This window comes from Anthonomus grandis, chromosome 10 (genome assembly GCF_022605725.1).
Source record: "Anthonomus grandis grandis chromosome 10, icAntGran1.3, whole genome shotgun sequence".
In the NCBI taxonomy this organism is placed as follows: domain Eukaryota; kingdom Metazoa; phylum Arthropoda; class Insecta; order Coleoptera; family Curculionidae; genus Anthonomus; species Anthonomus grandis.
In genome coordinates this window covers 16,708,832-16,728,153 of record NC_065555.1, presented here as the reverse complement: position 1 = coordinate 16,728,153, position 19,322 = coordinate 16,708,832, and the positions used below count along the sequence as shown (strand labels likewise).

At 30.4% G+C, this 19,322-nt stretch overlaps 1 protein-coding gene across 5 annotated transcripts in view; it reads right to left on the bottom strand.

Moving 5' to 3' along the window:
- The window catches only part of LOC126741555 (myogenesis-regulating glycosidase), an 88,618-nt gene that overhangs the window by 31,077 nt on the left and 38,219 nt on the right, over window positions 1-19,322 (bottom strand). The window contains exon 1 of one of the 5 annotated variants that reach the window (XM_050448023.1): window positions 11,697-11,847. The exons of the other annotated variants lie outside the window; for them this stretch is intronic. The gene's annotated coding sequence lies outside the window, so the exon portion shown is untranslated. Of the gene's footprint in view, window positions 1-11,696; window positions 11,848-19,322 lie in introns of those variants that run through there. 5 annotated transcript variants of the gene reach the window in all.

Genomic DNA, 19,322 nt, shown 5'->3' with positions numbered 1-19,322 from the left:
CCACGATGAGTTGGAAGACTTGGGGCGAATGCATGTTCAGGAATGGCGTTTTTACTGAACGGGTAGATACCAGTTGATCTAAAACCATTGCAGATGTTATTAATAGTCATGCACTTTCCCCAGACTGGCATGAATACATCAGAAAATCTCTCTTTACTCAACCTTCTATCAGGATGTTGACTCCAATATTCAAGAAGCTGTTGATCCCAGTGGGATTCAAAAGACCGGAAAACGGATTTGTCCATTGGCTGGAGCTCGTGAGTCGTATTACTGGGTAGGCATAAAAGCTCAATCCCTAAAGTTTCTGCCTTTTTAGCAATGGACTCATCTAGGTGACTTGACGCTCCATCAAAAATTAAAATTGTTGCAGGGGAAGACATAAATTGTGAGAAGTGCTCCAGCCATTTGATAAATATCTCAGTCGTCATGCTGCCCTTTGCGGTCATGTGTACAGCTGAGCCTGCTGGTAAACCATCAGAATAGCAAGGTTTTCCACGTTGCCCTTTGAATAAAATCATAGGTGGTATGACATGGCCTAGGGCATTTGCACAAGCGACTACTGTGACGTTTTCCGCATGTTCAGGCGCCACTAAGTGCACTCTTTTGGCACCTTTTTGGGCTAGTACTAGCTGCTGGTGATGAAGGGTTAATCTGAAACCCTTCTCATCCATGTTGTAAATTTTTTCGGGGCTATGTTTTAATCCGGTTCTACACAGCAGAGCATCCAATTTATCAAAATAATCATTTACAATGAAATGATTCAATTTCTGAGCTCGGGCAGGATTTAATTGCTGTGCTTTGCGTTGAGCTATTTGTGGATGACGTCTTAGAAAGGCACGGTACCATTCTTTACCCGCCAATTTTTTTTCTCGGTTAAATTTATGTTTAACGCTCATTTTCTCACAATAATTGAAAACACTTCGGCGTAAAACTTTCGAAGTTAACGGAAAGCCTCTGCTAGAAAATCTCAATATTTTCCTTTCTAAGTCCGTTTCCTGTTCCATATTTAATACTGGTTTTGCTCCCAATGACCTGTTTGAGGAACCGGATTTAAGGTGATTCCTTAAGGTACGACGCGGAATCCCAGATTGCTGTTCCACCCATTCTTGAGACCGACCACTCCTTAATAGCTGAAGGGCCTCTTTCATCATTTCTTCGGTCCAATTTGCTCGTATTCCTCGATTTTTTTTCCCCATAACTGAAAAATAAAAAAGTATTTTCTACTGCGTATGTAGGAGACAGATAATATGGCCGGAACATTATAGCTACAGCTATAATACTTACCTAAGCTAGAAAACTGCTCCGCGCTGTAACTGTTGCTGACACGTTGGTATAAAAAACTATTTTCTAAGACTTCCGCAGGAATCCTACATGGAAAAACAACTTTTAGACCATCTTGTAATAGGCCTTATTACCTGGCTAGAAACTTAAAGGTAACCATTTCGGCAGGCAATAAGGCCGGGAGCTCATTGCATTGAGATAAGGTGGGAAATTTCTTTAAAAAAATATATAAGTAAGTAAAAAATATATAAGTAATGGGATTATTTTTTTAAGACTTTTGCCAGCGTAAACAATTAAGATAAATTTACAAAAAATTACGCATTATTTTGTAGCCGGCTTTATTATCTGCAAACAAATTTAATGGTAAGGCAGGTAATAAGGCCGCGGCCTTGTTACAAGTCTGGCATCCATTTTCTTTTTGAGGTTAGATGTAATAAAAAAAGAGTAAATAAAACGAAACAACTATGTTAAGTTAATCTATATACCAACACAATTTGGAAAATATAATGCAAACAATACTCTAATCAAACTACCAAAAAATGTTACTCACCTTTTGCAGGTATTTTTTACAACACGGGCACGAAAACACTTCCAAATTTTTAAACACGTGCATGTAGGTAAATGGAGGAATGTATACTAGCTCGCAAAGCGCCAACTGTTTTGTGTTAGATCTGTCTACACCTAGATGGTGCCACTAGGACCACAGAATATTAAGGTATCCGTTGGGATAACTTTGGCTTTATTACCTGCCCGGCCTTATTACCCAACAGTACCTTATTTCTTAAAAAGGGGAAATTCTACATTTGGCAACATTGAATTAAACTAATATATGCAATAGTTTGGAGAATGGTGTCCATGTTCTGGGATGTATTTTTATAGGTATTTGCTAGCAAACACAGTAGAAAATAAAGGTCTTATTTCACCAGAAATTCCTTTTATTATGACGACCGGTTTCGCGATTACAATATCATCGCATCATCAGGTCGAGGACTAAAAGTAAAAGACACAATTTACATAGATACTACGCTTATCAAAAATTGGTAAAATGCCAAAAATGTAACATTCCTGGTATATCTTAATCAGGGATAATTATAATTATTCAGGGAAGCAGCAGACCTAGAATTAAATGGCTTAAGATAAATAATTCATATCATATTATGACGCATATTCAGTAAAATAGGATTATCATGTGTTTTATTACGACCAACTTATCTAAATCACCCAATTAATCGAATACTTTAGGCTTTTAAATCCTATAATATATTAATGGGAAATTATGGATTGAAAATCTAGAATAAAATATACATGGAGGTAATAAGACTAAAACTACTGAACAAAGAGTCTTAATACGAAACTCGCTTCCTAAAAAACTTATCGAATAAACCATTATTGAATTTAATAAAAACCCTAATAAATCACATAATACTCCCCAATTACCGTATTAAAGTGACGAAAGTGTCCTGCCAACAAGACAAGACGTTATGAATATGTTGGTCTGGTTAGGGTCAAACAATGACCTGTGCGGAAACGGGGATTATATAAGGCTTTTATTAGAGGTCAAAGAATCCCGGTGAAAAAAAATGTTGACTTATTTTAGGATATCAAACGATAAAAATCAATCAATAAGGGGCATGTAATATATTACAGATGTCGTAGAGGATTCTTGGAATAATCTAAGGAAAGTTCTGCTCTGATAGAATGGCTTTCCTGCATTATGACAGGATATGCTCAATGATTCTTAGGAGTAGTTCCAGAATTTATTGGAATATTTAGAAGCTCGAATGAACATTAAAATATTTTTTTGTTTTCTCCTTTTAAAATAATGTAACCTATTTTTTAAATGTATTATTTCTGTTTATTATAAGAGCGTAAATATCAATTTAATAATTAAAAAAAACACATATTTTTAAAATGTAAATCTAATTATTCATATTTTTCTTGCAAATAAAGATATTTGATTTTTTTTAATTTAATTAAGTATTATATTGATAATTTTAATTAAATATTTCATTTTTTATATTAATTTCTTAATTAAAGAGTTTTTCTGATTTTTTTTTGTTGACTTAGCTTTTTTTTACTTCAATTATTTTGTTTTTCATCAATATTGCTAAAAAGTTGAAAATTCCAGAAAATAAAAATCAAAACATCTTAATAATTGTCTTCAATTTACTCAACTTTGATTTGTAATTGGGGTTTTTTTCTATGCAAATATTTTACAATTCATTTTATTTTTAATTTATGGGTTTCATTAATATGTTATTTTGTTAATTTAGAATAACTTTTCCCATCTAAAAATGGAATAGAAAAAAATCTATTACAATTTTTTTATTCAAATCATTCGAGTTTCCTTTACTTCAATTCTTATTTTATCAATGTTAAAAATACGACTTTTTTTCATTTTTTTAAATAATTTTTGTAATTCGGAGGCTTGCATTTTCCATAATTTTTCCTTCATTCCAAACTTTTATTTTATTCAATTGTTTTTAAGTCAACGTTTTTTTAATGTTAAATTTGATTTTAATTCTAAAATTTAATTCTCTAATTAAAAAGTCTTCAGTGTTCTTTTATTATTACTTTGATTGGTCTTAAAAATATTTTTTGTCTTTAATTTAAATTTATTAATTATAATTCTTTCTAGTTTTACTAATTTTCATTACAAAATCTATTCCAATAAAAAATATCTTAATTTAAATAATGTTCCTGTGCTTCATTCATCTTCTAATTAAATCTTTAATTAAAAAAAAATATGATATTTTTTTTATTTAGAGAGTCTTTTACTATTTAATTTTTACTTTTTTCCCAACAATCCCCGCTAATTCACAAATTTTAAAAAATTATTTTTTTCTAATTGTTTTAAGTTTGTAAAGAAATTTTTATTCTACTTAACAAAGTTTCAATAACTTTTTTTTTTAATTATTTTTTATTTTAGTCCAAATCGCTAAAAAAGAGCAAAATTAAAATATTCCTCTTCTTTTATTTTTTTTTACATTTCGTTTAATCGTTGACATACAATACGTGTTTAAGGTTTATTCAAATTAAATAAATTAATGTTAACTTTATACATATTTTATAATAAATTTATACATTATACAATGAATACCACCGATTATTATTATTTGGAAATGCAATGGAAAGATGATTAGCAAATTTTTATATTATGTATTAAAATTATATCCAATTGTCTTTTATATGTATTTTAGATTATTTTTTTATGTTTAATTTATCTACGTAGCTTTTTTTGCTAAATTCGTTTATTATTATTATTTTATTTAGCCTCGCCCCCCTAATTAAAACTAAAACAAAAATTGTTAAAAAGGTGTAGTATACTATTTTTTTTGTAATTTCTTTATTTTCTTTCTTAAATTTTTTTAAGAATTAATAATTTTTTTTTAAGAAATTTTCAAACCATTACTAAAAACCACAATTTTCTATTATTGCTCAATTCAGTTTTAAAAACTCGGTTTCGTTTTTTAGTGGTTTAATATTTTAATTTTAAAATATTCATATTTAAAATTAAAATATATGATAAATTATATTTTTTAAATAGCAAAAATTAAAAAAAAAATATAAATATTTATATTTCAACATAATTTATTGTATTTTTATTTTTTTTTCTTTTTTAAATAATTTGATTAAGAAATTAAAATTCAAATTTAATTAAGAAAAAAACAAAATTAAAATTTATATTAAAAAAATCATTAATTAAAACAATAAAAACTTGCTACTTTTTTAAATATTTAAGTGGCTTTTAGAACATTTCTGTAGAAATAAAGATTTTTTAGAAGTTAATTTCTTTGTACAGACGAGAGCACATTTACACGAGATGGAGTTCAAAATTTTCACAAGCAGTAAGTATTCGCATGCTGTAAAAAGATCTAATTTTCAACATAGATTTTTTATAAACATTCGACAAAAATTATTAGATGTTCGTCTAAATGTGAGACAGAATATGAGTTTCCGAATGGATAGGGCGCAATGGACCCATTTCTTGGCCTTCTCGCTCCCCAGATTTAACGCCTTGTGATTTTTTTCTGTGGGGCTATTTTAATACTCCGAAAGAGCTTTAAAAGTCTTGTCATTTAATTTGTGGACACAATCAATTAATGCTTTATTGTCAAGAAATTGTTACAATTTGTAGACAAAGCTGTAAAACAAAAAAGACACAAAAATACAAACAAAACACAATTAAAGAAAAGAAAAACAAAACAAAATTTAAAAAAAAGAAATAAATAAACAGAATAGAATTCCTACAATACAGGGTGTCCCAAAATTACATCGCAATATTTTACCAGCCGCATCTTTGTCTAAAAATAAGACAAAAAGTCCATATACAGTATGGTTCAAGAGTGCATCGTTTTTAAGTTACAGCGTTGATTGAAGAGGCGAGTTTCCCTTTTCAATCAACAGTTACAGGGTGTTTTATGAATCATGTTAAAGATGGTTTTTTGTTAATATATCCGGAACGCCTAGTTGTAATCTTTTGAAATTTTCAAAATTTACTATTTATTAAAAACTGATATTGCAACCATTTTTGCCAAAATGTATACAGGGTCGTGTAAAATAAGTGGTCGGTAAAGTTTAAATTGGTAAACTTTTTTTCTAGCAACTCCGTGATAATTTTGGTATTAGAATTGAAAAGAACAAAAATTTGTACATAAAAAAGGTGCTCTTGTCTAATTTCGATAGGAGCTTCCGTTTTCGAAAAAATCAATTATTAATAAATCATGAATTGGTATTTCAAAATGTATTTGTAGTTAAATAACATCTTGTAAAATAATAGTTGGCTGTGTTTGTTGACAATTAGTTTATTTATTAAATTTTGTTTAACGTTTTATTGACATTTCACATTTTTTAAATTTGCTTTGGCAAAGTAAATTAGTTCTTTTTTGTGATTCATTTTTCAAAAATTATGGATAGATTTACAAATCAAGAGTTAGCTGACATGCATTTTGTTTTGTGTAATGGCAGTTCTTTAGCGGCTGTCCGTGAGTATCGCCGAAGATTTCCCCTAAGACATGTTCCAGATCGTCAGGTTTTTATAAACACTCACCGAAATTTATGCAATAACGGAAGTTTTCAAAGAGCTCTTGGACAAGGCAGACCACAAGAAGATTATAATTTAGAAAATGTTTTAAATGTTTTTGAAGAAAATTCGGGGGCAAGTATAAGAAATGTGTCAAGAGCCACACATATCCCTCGCTCTATAGTAAGTAATTAAAAAAATTACTTATTGTTACGACAGGAATTTCATTTTTATTAGATTGGAAGAATGCTAAGATCCCAAGGGTTACATCCGTTTCATTACCAGCGGGTCCAATATTTAGAGCCAGACGATTTTCCGTTGAGGATCCAATTTTGTCAATGGGTAATTAATAATCCAAACTTAATTCCTTCCATTTTATGGACGGACGAAGCCACTTTCACACGAAATGGTTTATTTAACATACATAATATGCATTTTTGGGCAGATCAAAATCCAAGAGCCATAAGGCGTAGTAATTTTCAAAGAAGGTTTTCGGTAAATTTGTAGGCGGGATTAATCAGGGACCAACTTATTGGCCCGATAGAATTACCCAATCGGCTAACTTCGGAGAATTATCTTCATATGCTGGAAAATAATTTTGTGGAGCTTCTGGAAGAAGTTCCTCTTATCTTCCACCAAAACATGATTTTTCAACAAGACTGCTCATTTTGGTCGCAATCTGCGTGAGTGGATGAATAACCATTTTCCTGAACGTTGGATTGGTCGAGGTGGTCCTATAAATTGGCCTGCTCGATCTCCAGATCTAACTTCGTTAGATTATTATTTATGGGGACATTTAAATGAGTTATATGCCGTGGAGATAAATACCTGTGAACAACTGATGCAAAGGATTAATTGAACTGTTAATGAAATAAAGAGAAATTCATTTTTTGTTTTAAGGAATATTCGCGCAATAACGCGTAGGGCAAGATTGTGTCTTCAGCAAAATGGAAACCACTTTGAACATTTGTTGTAATTTGTGCTTTTTTTTGGTGTTTTTATGTTTTTTTTTACGTAATAAATTAATTGTTCCTTTTTTTTACCTATTCAATTACATTGAAAAAAAACAATTGAACTCGAAAAACAATTTTTGATCTTAAATAAAGTATTTGTGATAGTCTTAGGTCATGTTTATCCCCAACGGATTTTTAAGATGCTTTTTAATTTTATTAACTGTTACCAAAATAACTTACGCGTTCTCTTTGCAAAACATTTAGATCTAATTTTTTCGAAAATGGAAGCTCCTATCGAAATTAGGCAACAGCACCTTTTTTATGTAAAAATGTTTGTTCTTTTCAATTCTAATTCCAAAATTATCACGGAGTTGCTAGAAAAAAAGTTTTAACAATTTAAACTTTCCCGACCACTTTTACACGACCCTGTATACATTTTGGGAAAAATGGTTGCAGTATCAGTTTTTAATAAAACCAATAGTAAATGTTGAAACTTTCAAAAGATTATAGCTAGGCGTTCCGGATAAATTAACAAAAAACCATCTTTAACATGATTCATAAAACACCCTGTAACTTGAAAACGATGCACTTTTGAACCATACTGTATATGGACTTTTTGTCTTATTTTTAGACAAAGATGCGACTGGTAAAATATTGCGATGTAATTTCGGGACACCCTGTATATACAGATTAATACAATTTAAAAATTGTAAGTAGTCAAGAATATTATTATAAAATATACAATTTAATGTATACAATGTCAAAAAAAATCATTAAAAAATCTCTCTATGATAAAAAAAAATGTAAAAAATGTTGAAAAAAGTAAAAAATTATAAAAAATCCTAAAATAGCTACACAAAGCAGTATACCTAAACATGTACAGATAGTAAAAATACATAATCATCTAGTGCGAAATTTCAAATCAATGATTACAAAAAAAAAATCGTTAACTGTGTAAAAAGCTCTCTCCAGTAAGAATGCTTTTAATGCTTTACGAAATGCAAAAAAAGATGTAATAGATTTAATTTCCAATGGCAGATAATTAAGCAATTTTTTTGCATTATATAATATGGAACTTTTGACTAACTCTGAATGTGCGGTAGGCAGGTATAGATCATGTTCCGTGTTTCTAAGTGGATAACTATGGGAAGGCCTATCAGATGCTGAACCGTGTTTGCGTATTAGACAAACGGACTCAAATATGAATAAAGATGAAAGAGTTAATATTTGAAATTTTTTGAAGAAATGCTGGCAATGACTTCTGTGTTTAAGTCTCAGTGTATAACGTAAAGCTCTCTTTTGTAGTCTAAAAATACGGTCAAATTGAGTTGCACTACATGTACCCCAGAATGGAGGGGCGTATCGAAGGTGCGATTCAAAAAGGGCAAAATAAACTGTTCTAGAAGTAGACAGGCTAAGCTCCTTAGAAATTGATCTTAACGCAAAACAAGTGGAACTTAATTTTCTTGATAAAGAGTCAATATGTGTGTCCCATTTTAACGAGTTGACAACAGTTAGTTCTAAAAACTTTACAGAATCAACTTCGTCAATTGTTGCGTTACCAAGTACAAAAGATTCCAAGGTATTTTTATAGGACAACATTTTAGTTTTGGAAATGTTGAGACAAAGGAGATTAGAGTCGCACCATGATTTAATAGTAGTTAAATCACTTGATACGGTTTTATGAAGTGTAGAAATATCCGGATTACTCCAGGTAAAACTAGTATCATCAGCAAATAGACAGACTTTACCGTTAATATTTAGATTACCAATGTCATTGATGAAGATAAGAAACAAAATAGGGCCAAGTACGGAACCTTGACGCACTCCACTTTGTATTGGCTTGCAAGAAGACATAGTCGAATCAATTCTCACAGCTTGACTTCTGTTATTGAGATACGACTTAAACCATTCAAAAGGCGCTCCTCTGAACCCGTAATATTGCAACTTTTTTAATAAGATGTCATGATTAACACAATCAAAGGCTTTAGAAAAATCACAGAAAATTATTGCTGTAGGGTGTTGGTTGTTTAAGCTAGAGTATACATTATTAAAAAGAGAAAACATAGCATCATTTGTGCATTTGTTATTTAAAAATCCAAATTGATGGGAAGTAAGTATTTTATATCTTAGCAAAAATGATAGAAGTCTTTTTTTAACCAATCTTTCAATAATTTTTGAAAGTATGGGAAGAAGAGCGATAGGGTTCGAGTCGAGTAAGATTGTGTGTTAATCAAACAAATGGAGACAATTTTTAACAACTTTTGTAAAAACACTATCCAATTAACTTTGAAAACACCCTGTATAAACACTATACAGACACCTCATACAACTTCCCTAATTTCCACCCTGTATTCTATTTCCTGTGGGTCATTACTATATACTGGCTATAAATATTATTGACCTACTGATTACCCGCCTTTATCTTATTTGATCTCTTAAAGTACATAAGACAGTTATCAGGTAATAAATAATTACGGTGGGAACTTTTGACCATAAAATCCACCTTCAAAAAAATTATATTTTTTCTTACTCGATAACTTCATTTTCGAAAGCCTCATCACTGGAGTCACCATAAATATACACTTTCGGCACGTTCCAGAGATAGAAATTGTCCAACTTGAAACCGTCCATTTTACGTTAAAGTTTGAAATAAATATTGTCCAATTCTCGGCGTTTTACTATGATAAAAATATGATTTTTCAGTATAATGGTTGCTGGTATACAATATTTTACTCCAATATTTGTAAAAGGAATTAACAAACTTCAGCCTGACTAAATCAAACTATGACGCTTTACAAAATTATGCCACTTTTTAATAAATAAAGTAAAGTAATGGACATTTGTGTTTGCGAAAGAAGTCTTTAAAGGGAGAAAAAATGATAATAATTTTTTTTACCGGTAGTTGGATAAAAGGTTAAATTAAAATTTTTGGAGAGACCTTAAAAATCTTCTATTTTTAATCGACTTTATTTAATTTTATTTATTTTTTCTATTTATTTAAATTTGTCCTAATTTAATATAATAAAATAAAAGAATATTAGACTGAACTATAGGTTCATCAATTGAAACCGTTATTTTTTAAAAGTTTTGTTAAAAATTAAAATACCTGAAAAACTGGCTTTTTTTATTCACATCTTTTGTTATTTCAATTTTTTAAATTTTTATTTGCTGTAAAGGTCTAGTATGTATTTTCATTTTGTTCATTCTTTGTATACTTTCCTCAATTTTCTTACCTAAATATTATATTTATTTAAAATGAAATAAAATATTTTATTTAAAAAAGTTTTTTTTTATATTTTTGTTCAAAATTACTAAAAACCGAAATTTTCTATTACTGCTTAATTAACTTTTAAAAACTAGTTTTTGTTTTTTGATTGTGAATAATTTGATTTTAAAATATTCATATTTAAAATGAAGCTATCAGAAAAATTATGTTATTTAATTACATTTTTCTCTTCAATTAATTTTTTTTTAATTTTCTTAAATAAAAAAATGGAATGATTTTTTTATTTATGTATTCGTATGACAACAAAGCTTTTAATTAAAAGAAATATAAACAAATTTTAATTTATGTATTATATTTTATTTTACTTCTTTTCATTAAATTAATTTAGGTCATTTATACTAAAAATTGTTTTTAAATTTTAGTGCTGTTTTCTAAATTTTTTTAATTGCATTTAATTAAAAAGATGAAAACGTAATTTTTATTATTCGTATTCATTAATATATTAAATTAAGTAAGGTTATTAAATTATTTGTTAAAAAAGTTGTTTTTTTTTCTCTTAAATATCCTTGAGAGTTAATTAATTTTTAATATAAGGAATTTTCAAAAAACTAAAATTTTCTTTGCAATATTTTCGTTTATGCATAATTAATTTTCAAAAACTATTTTTTTTAAATGATTCTGTTCTTTTCATAATTTTAATTTGTTTCTGTATCATATTTATTTTTGAGTTCAACTATTTGCTGACAAGGTTATTTTTTAAAAGAAATTTGTTTTTTAATCTTCGTTTACTTTCTTTAATAAACAATTCATTATTATTGTATATTAGATTCGAAAAATGTTATTTTAATGTGTTTTTTTTAATTATTTTTATAAAAAAAATATTTTAAACTGTTTCCCTATTTCCCTATTCCATTAATTTTTCGTGTTCGTAATCTTGATACTTAGTTATTTTTTTAAATTTAATTTTTCTTTCTTATTCTTTAGCTTTTAATTTATTTTCTATATAATATTTAAAAATATTCCAATTTTTTTTAAGAGATTTTATAATATTTAATTATTTGCTTATTTAAAAAATCACCCCTATTGCAAAATTTCATTTCAAAATAATTAAGAACTAAATTCAAAAAAAAAATCATAATTAACATTGAAAAAGTATAAAAAATTATTTTCTTTTTAAATCACGTTCTTATATTTTTTTCTAAGGACTTACCCTAAAACATCCTATTGACAAACCACTGCCTTACGTAGATTCGCGCGATATTCACACTAAAAATCCACGAAGATGTAACACTTTACATCCTATTGTTTATGGCTATTTTAAGATAAGTTTAAAATTAGACAAAGAAAATGGGACAAATTCTATAAAGTTTTCACGGCAACGTCTTGATAAAATAACATCAAATATATTATGATCGCATGATCGCTCGTAGTAGCTTACTAGTTGAAGAACTATGTGAATTTTAGCATTTAGGATGAAAAAAACGGTAGAAAAAAGAATTATAAGAAAAACACACTGTCACTAAGCATGAAAAATAACGGTACAATAAATTCCAAAAATTAAAAGTCTTTCGCAGATTTATTAAAAGACATTATAGTACAGTATAGATAGCAGTTTTTATTAGGGCAGCTCTGAACAAATTAGAGATTAGCTAGTTTTTTTTTTAATTTGTAGGAAATTGCCTTTTGATTAACATACTAAAAGTTCCCTTCGATCCTACTATGTCAAGTATGGAAAAAATGTCGGTCATTCTTAGAATAACTTTTTTATTTATGTATTCATCAAAAATTATGTACAGATCTAATTTCTAGACTATCAAAAGTAGCATCATGCACAAAAAAAGTGGTAGCAGATCCTTTTTCAATGTTTACAGAGCATCACACAGAAGTGATACAAAATCAACGTATGTTTTAGATGAAGAACTATTTTTATATAAAGTAGTTTGGCAAAACTTGCCACTTACAGAGAAATTGCCACCGAAGTTAGACTGTATAGTATACAAAACAAAGCCGCATGGTTTATGTTATCAATCTAGTAACATCAATTCCTTGCACCCAGGAATAATTTTTGAGAAATAACGAAAACAAAAATTAATTAATTGCTTTACTAAAGAAACTTTTTTATGAAAAATGAATAACTACGCGTCAGACTGAAAGAAAAGTCTTAATTTATCGGACAGCTTTAGAGCTGTGCTCTATAAATCAGTTTTTTACCCTTATTTCAGATATATAATATTTCTGATAATGATGAACTTTTTCCTCTAAAAACAGGAAATGCACGAAAGAGCTTCCAGATCCAAGAATGTTATTTTTTATGATGTCCCTGAGAGTAATGCCGAAGAATCTAAAGTTCGTTTAGATCACGACAAGAAGTATGTAACTGAGTGCTTTCTAAGACTAAATATTACCTGTCCAAGTTTTAAAGCCTATCGTCTAGGCAAATTGAACAAAGACAAATTGAGACCTTTAAGAGTGGTTTTTCCTAATAGTGAGCTGGCATCCTCTGTTTTAAAAAATTGTAAATCACTTGATAATTTTCAAATTTTAATAAAAGCTGACCTAACACCTATTCAACGTAAGCAAATAAAAAATGCTTATAAAGAACTTACTTTGTGCTCACGTACAGAACAGAACCTATGCATACAATATTTATTGGCATTCCTTAGGTGGGTCAACAAAAGAGGAATAATGTTATTAAGCAAACTCCAAAAAACTTAATGTATACTTTCATACTGTGGGTGGTTTGCGAACTAAAATAGCTATCTGCGAAATGCTGTCAACAGTTGCATATATGATGTTGTAATTTTGGTGGAGTCTTGGCTTAATGAAGATTTTCTGGACTCGGAGTTAAGGTTCACTGACTTCAATATTTTCCGACGGGATCGAAGTTACACAAATACGGGGAGGCAAAGGTGTGCTGGCGCTGTTCGTAAATGTTTTAAAGCCAGGTTATTACAAACCAGTGGTTCAATCCTGAAACACATCTTTGTGCTTATATCATGCAGTGACAAGAATATCATTTTTGGTGCTGTCTACATCCCTCTTGCTTCTCCTTTATCAATTTATGAGAAATTTGCCTCTACATCCATGAATCTTGTGAGTGTTCACTGTTCATGCTAGTTGTGATATTCTATTGTGTGGTGATTTTAATCTGCCACATGCGGTATGGAGGAACTCTGTGAACGGACTGCATATTGAGACGGCTGAGTCTATAACATCTGCAAATGTGCTACGTAGTTGTTGTAACTATTTTAATCTTAAGCAGGTGAATGGCTTGCCAAATTTGTTTGGTACATTTCTTGATCTGTTTTTCTCAAGTTTGTTAAATGTTGAAGTCATATATGCCACTGAAAATTTATCACCGGCATCAAACCACCATCCTGCTTATAAAATAAGTATTCCTATTAATTGTGATTTTAGTCTTAAGTATGATGTTTATTATCATGATTTTGTAAACTGTGATTTTGTTGCCATTAATAATAAAATACCTTGCTTGCATGAATTGGGATACTGCTTTTAATCAGAAAGATATTAATAAATGCATTGATATTTTTTACACTGCTCTCTATTTTGCTATTGAGATTTTTGTTCCAATTAAACATTTTAAATTATCTAATTTTCCCACTTGGTTTAGTAGAAAATTACAGAATCTTGTTATTCAAAAAAAGATTGCTCACACAAAATTCAAAAATAGTAAGGATCCCATGGATTATGTTAATTTTTCAAATTTGAGGAATAAATGTAAAACTCTTCGTGTAGATTGTTTTAGGTCATATATTAAAAGATTAAATACTGAAATTTCTCACGATCCTCCTTCATTTTGGAAACACATCAATAGATTACGTAGGTCTGATTCATACCCCAATAGCATGCATATGAAAGCCGAGATTGCTGGTAATGGTCAAGATATTGTAAACTTACTACTACATACAGGCAACCTGTCCGCAAGGCTCCTGACAATAAATTTGATTACAGTCTGGATTTAAATCGCATCTCTTTTTCTTTATTGGACATATTTGATGAAATCTTACGCCTTCCTAACAAAAATTCTTTTGGCCCTGATGGTATCCCATCTGTTTTTCTTAAAAACTGTGTGTGCACTCTGAGTAAGCCTCTGCATCACCTTTTTAATCTTTGCTTGACATCAGGCAAATTTCCTGATTATTGGAAGGTAAGCTTTTTAACACCAATTTATAAAAATGGCGATAGAACTGATATTTGTAACTATAGAGGTGTGTGTATTCAGCCTGTAGTTCCTGCTGTTTGACAGGTTGTTTTCTGTGCGATTTTCGTGGCACTGTAGGCGATTGCTTAGTGATCATCAGCATGGTTTTTGTCAGGGTAGATCTACGGTGACTAACCTGTTGACTTACCAATATGATTTGATTGGTGCTTTTGAGAGGTCTGTACAGGTCGATAGTGTGTATCCAGACTTCTCGAAGGCCTTTGATATGGTTGGTCATGAACATCTGGTTCGGATGTTTGGGGCTATGGCCTTGGTAGGACTTTGGTCGAATTTTGTCAGAATTTTTTGACTGGTCGCACACAGTTGGTCAGGATAAGTAATTATATTTCTAATGATATATGTTCATAAGAGATTTGAGTGATGTAATTGTTTATTCAAAACATCTTGCTTTTGCTGATGATTTTAAACTGTATAAAGCCATTGAGTCATATCTTGGTGCTGAGCTACTTCAACTGGATTTAAATAGAGTTGCTGAGTGGTGTAATAGCAATAGTCTGGAACTGAATGTAAAGAAGTCTGTATGTATTTCGTTTGGTCGTTCTAATAAAATTATTAATTATCAATACACAATCAACAATAACGAACTCATGTCAGTTGATACAGTTAAAGATTTAGGTGTTATTTTCGATACCAAGCTAAGTTTTTTGCCGCAGATTTTGGATATTATAAACAGGAGTATGTGTAGTCTTGGTTTTATCACTAGAAATAGTGTACATCTTTCACCTTACTGTTTCAAATTACTTTATTACTCTTTGGTACGTTCCTTGCTTAAGTATGCGTCTGAAATTGGGTCCCCTTCTTCAATATGATTCTCATATTGAACGCCTTGAGAAAAGTAGAAAGAAGATTCTTAAGATCCCTTGCTTATAGAGCTGAAGTTAATATTTTTCGTAATTATTACATCCACTATAATGCTATCAGTGTCCAATTTAATATCCCTAATCTTGAAGTCAGACAGCATTATTCTGATGCTTTAACGTTTTATAAGATCTTAAATGGTTTATATCATTGTCCTACCGTCTTGGCACCAATTCCTTTTAACACCTATCAAAGAAGAATCAACTCTTCTATGTTTCGTTTACCCTTTCATTCGGCCAACACCCGACTTTATTGAAAAATTTATTACCAGAAATAATATTAGCATTCGATTGGCATCTCATATTAAGCGTGCACGTGCTTCGGTTGGGCGCGGCGATATAATGGAGTTTTTCGATAACATTAAACCTGTTCTGGAGTCCATTTCTGCGAAACAAGTGTTTAACTATGATGAGACTAATTCGACAGACGATCCTGGGGCCAAAAAAGTTTTAGTTCGTAGGGGTACTAAAAGGGTTGAAAGGGTTCAAGAACATTCGCGTTCAGCAATAAGTGTAATGGTCTGCGGAAGCGCAAATGGAATCCTACTACCACCAATGGTAGTCTATAAAGCCAACAACATTTACGAAAATTGGACTGTTGGTGGCCCTCTAGGGGCAGTTTATGATAACAGCAGCAGTGGATGGTTCGATATGAATCTACTTGAGGTATGGTTTTTTACACTGTTGCTGCCCCACGTCAAAGAAAATTGTAATGGTGAATCAGTTGTTCTTTTAGGTGATAACCTAGCCTCACATTTTTCTCCAACCGTGGTAAAGGCTGCTAAAGAAAATAATATTTATATGGCTCCTTTACCCCCAATTCAACTCACTTTATGCAGCCTTTGGACGTGGCTTTCTTTGCTCCCATGAAAAAGAAATGGAGGGCTATTTTAGACGATTGGAGAAAGACCAGTCGCGTAAAAGGCACTCTGCCTAAAGAACACTTTCCGAATCTTCTGGATCGCTTGTGGAGATCTCTACAGGAAAGAGTAGAAGACAATTTAAAATCCGGATTTCGTGCCACCGGAATTTGTCCATATGATCCGCAGCAGCCTTTATCCAAATTGCCAAAAACTCCAATTGATGCATCTACGAGTGATATTTTCAATGATAGTTTATTAGAGTTTTTTCAGGAGACACGTAGACAATCAAGCACTAACCCCAAACGAAAGCGGGGACGAAAAATTATTCCCGGCAAAGAAGTCGATTGTGAAGAAACTAAAGAGGAGCAAGACAAGGAAAAAGTAATTGAAAATGAAAATAATGACAAAAAGAAGATTGCGGGAAAAGGGAAAGGCAAAGGAAAAGCAAAAATTTTTTAAAAATCGACATTAAAAGATGTCAATCTACCATCATCCTCAAGTACCCACAATGAAGACGAATGCGGAATTTGTGCTGCTTATTGGTCTGGTTATACTGGACCAGACTGGATTCTATGCAATGGTTGTTTTAAATGGATCTGTGGTATTTGTAACGAGGGATCCAAAGAAATATATTATACCTGTGAGGCATGTGAAGATGATTAGTATTTATGTTATTTTGATTTAGTTCCTTTCTTTTACTGTGCCAAATATTAGAAAAATATTTTTTGTTAGTTTTTAAGTGTTTTGTTTTAGTTTTGTTTATTTTGTTAAAGAATATAGAAATTTCAATTTATTAAAAATATTGAATGTTTCATTTAAAAACTAAAAAAAGCCTAATTCGGTGCCAAAGTAACCCCAGGATGGGCCTACATTATGTTTATTCACATTTCCGTTTGGGTGCCAATGTAACCCCAAACACGGGGCTACTTTGGCACCCATCTTTTTAATTTTTTTTTCAAAAACGGTTTATTGTAAAAGCCCTATTTTAAGGCAGGTTATAAGTATGACCCGTATTGTTACTCTTGATTTTTTTCAAGTTGATTTGATTATAAATGCAGCGAATCAAAAATGCCTCAAAACCTGCACAAAGTTGTTTTACGGTACCTAAAGTTATAAAACATCGATCTTTTAAAAATGTCAGTTTAAACAATTTTTTGATTGATATGAGGGAAGACATATTATATGCAACTAATATTGATCAGAAAATACTTATTTTAAATAATTTAATTTTAACCTTATTTGATCATCATGCGCCTGTTAAAGAATCTTTAATAAACAAGCCTAAGGCTCCATGATAAGGCGTTACAAAATTTAAAAGATCTAAACTCCATTTGGACTGGGTAATATACAAAAAGTTATTAAATTTTACTCTAGCTGCAATAAGAAAAGAAAAGAAGAAGTACTTGGACTCGATGAGTGGCAATTCAAAGAAAACTTGGGCAGCCTTAAAAAACTTAAATGTTTGCACAAATAAAAATAATAGACAATAATTTAAAATTTAATTTCAATTTAATAAGACGCATCGACAGTTCATAGAATATTAAACAATATAAAGAGTAATGCTTCTGGAGTTGATGAAGTATCACCACTAATGCTGAAATATTGCAGTCCTTACATTGATATGTATATAACCCATATCATAAATTGCTGCCTATCATAAATGGAAAATATCTGTAGGAAAACCGCTGCTGAAAACACTGTATGAGCAAATGTATGAGTATTGCATGAACAATAACATTATTCCTAACACTCAATGTGATTTTAGAAAGGGTTATGGTACATCGGTAGCTTTGATAAATGTACTGGATGACATATTATTTAGAGCACAAGATAAAAAAATTAATACGATTTTAGTGTTGTTGGACTTTTCGAAGGCATTTGACACTGTAAATCACGATCTGTTGGTGACCAAATTTCAATATTATGAATTTTACAACGAATATTGTATGCTTATAAAATCATATCTATCCAACAGATTCCAATCACTGTGCTGTTATAATATTTTTTCTGATAGAGCGGCTATAGCATCTGGCGTTCCCCAGGGGTCAATTTTGGGCCCCTTAATGTTCCTTATTTATACTTCAGATTTACTAAAATCATTGAACTTTTGTAAGATTCAGACTTTTGCTGATGATACGCAGATCTACATGTGTTTTTATATGAAAGATTTTAAGGAAATGGAATTATCCATTTATGAAGATCTTAAATTTTTATGTCAATTTTCTGAGAATTATAATTTAGAGCTTAATCCAGAAAAATCTAATGTTATGGTTTTTGGTAACTAAAAAAATTGTGAAATGAGTTTTTAAAGAATAATTTAAATGTATTTATAAATAATTCGAAATTAACATTTATCGACAGTACTAAAAACTTGGGGGTTGTTATCGATATTCAACTAAGATTTCACGAACATTTAAGAAAACTTATACAAAAATCATTTTTTTCTTTGAGAATTGTATACACTAATAGGCACATATTAAGTAAATCTCTTAAAAAAAGCGTATGTGAAACTCTTGTGTTATCTAATTTTACATACTGTGACTACGTTTATGGTTTTTCTTTGGATCTGGAGAGCAAGAATTGCATAAAGAAGGTGCAGAATGCTTGCTTGAGGTTTATCTGTGGTTTGCGAAAATTTGATTATATTTCACACTTATAAGGACCTTGGATGGTTAAAGATGAATGATCGTAGAATTAAGTAAAAGCACTTTTCTTGTTTCTTATTAAAAATGCTAAATAATCCGTTTTCTCCCAATTCAATGAAAGAGCGTTTAGTATTTCGAAATACCATTCGCAATGTTGATATTAGAAATGTAAAAAAGTTAACTATGCCTCTACATACCACAGCAATCTTCCGGCGATCCTTTTCATAT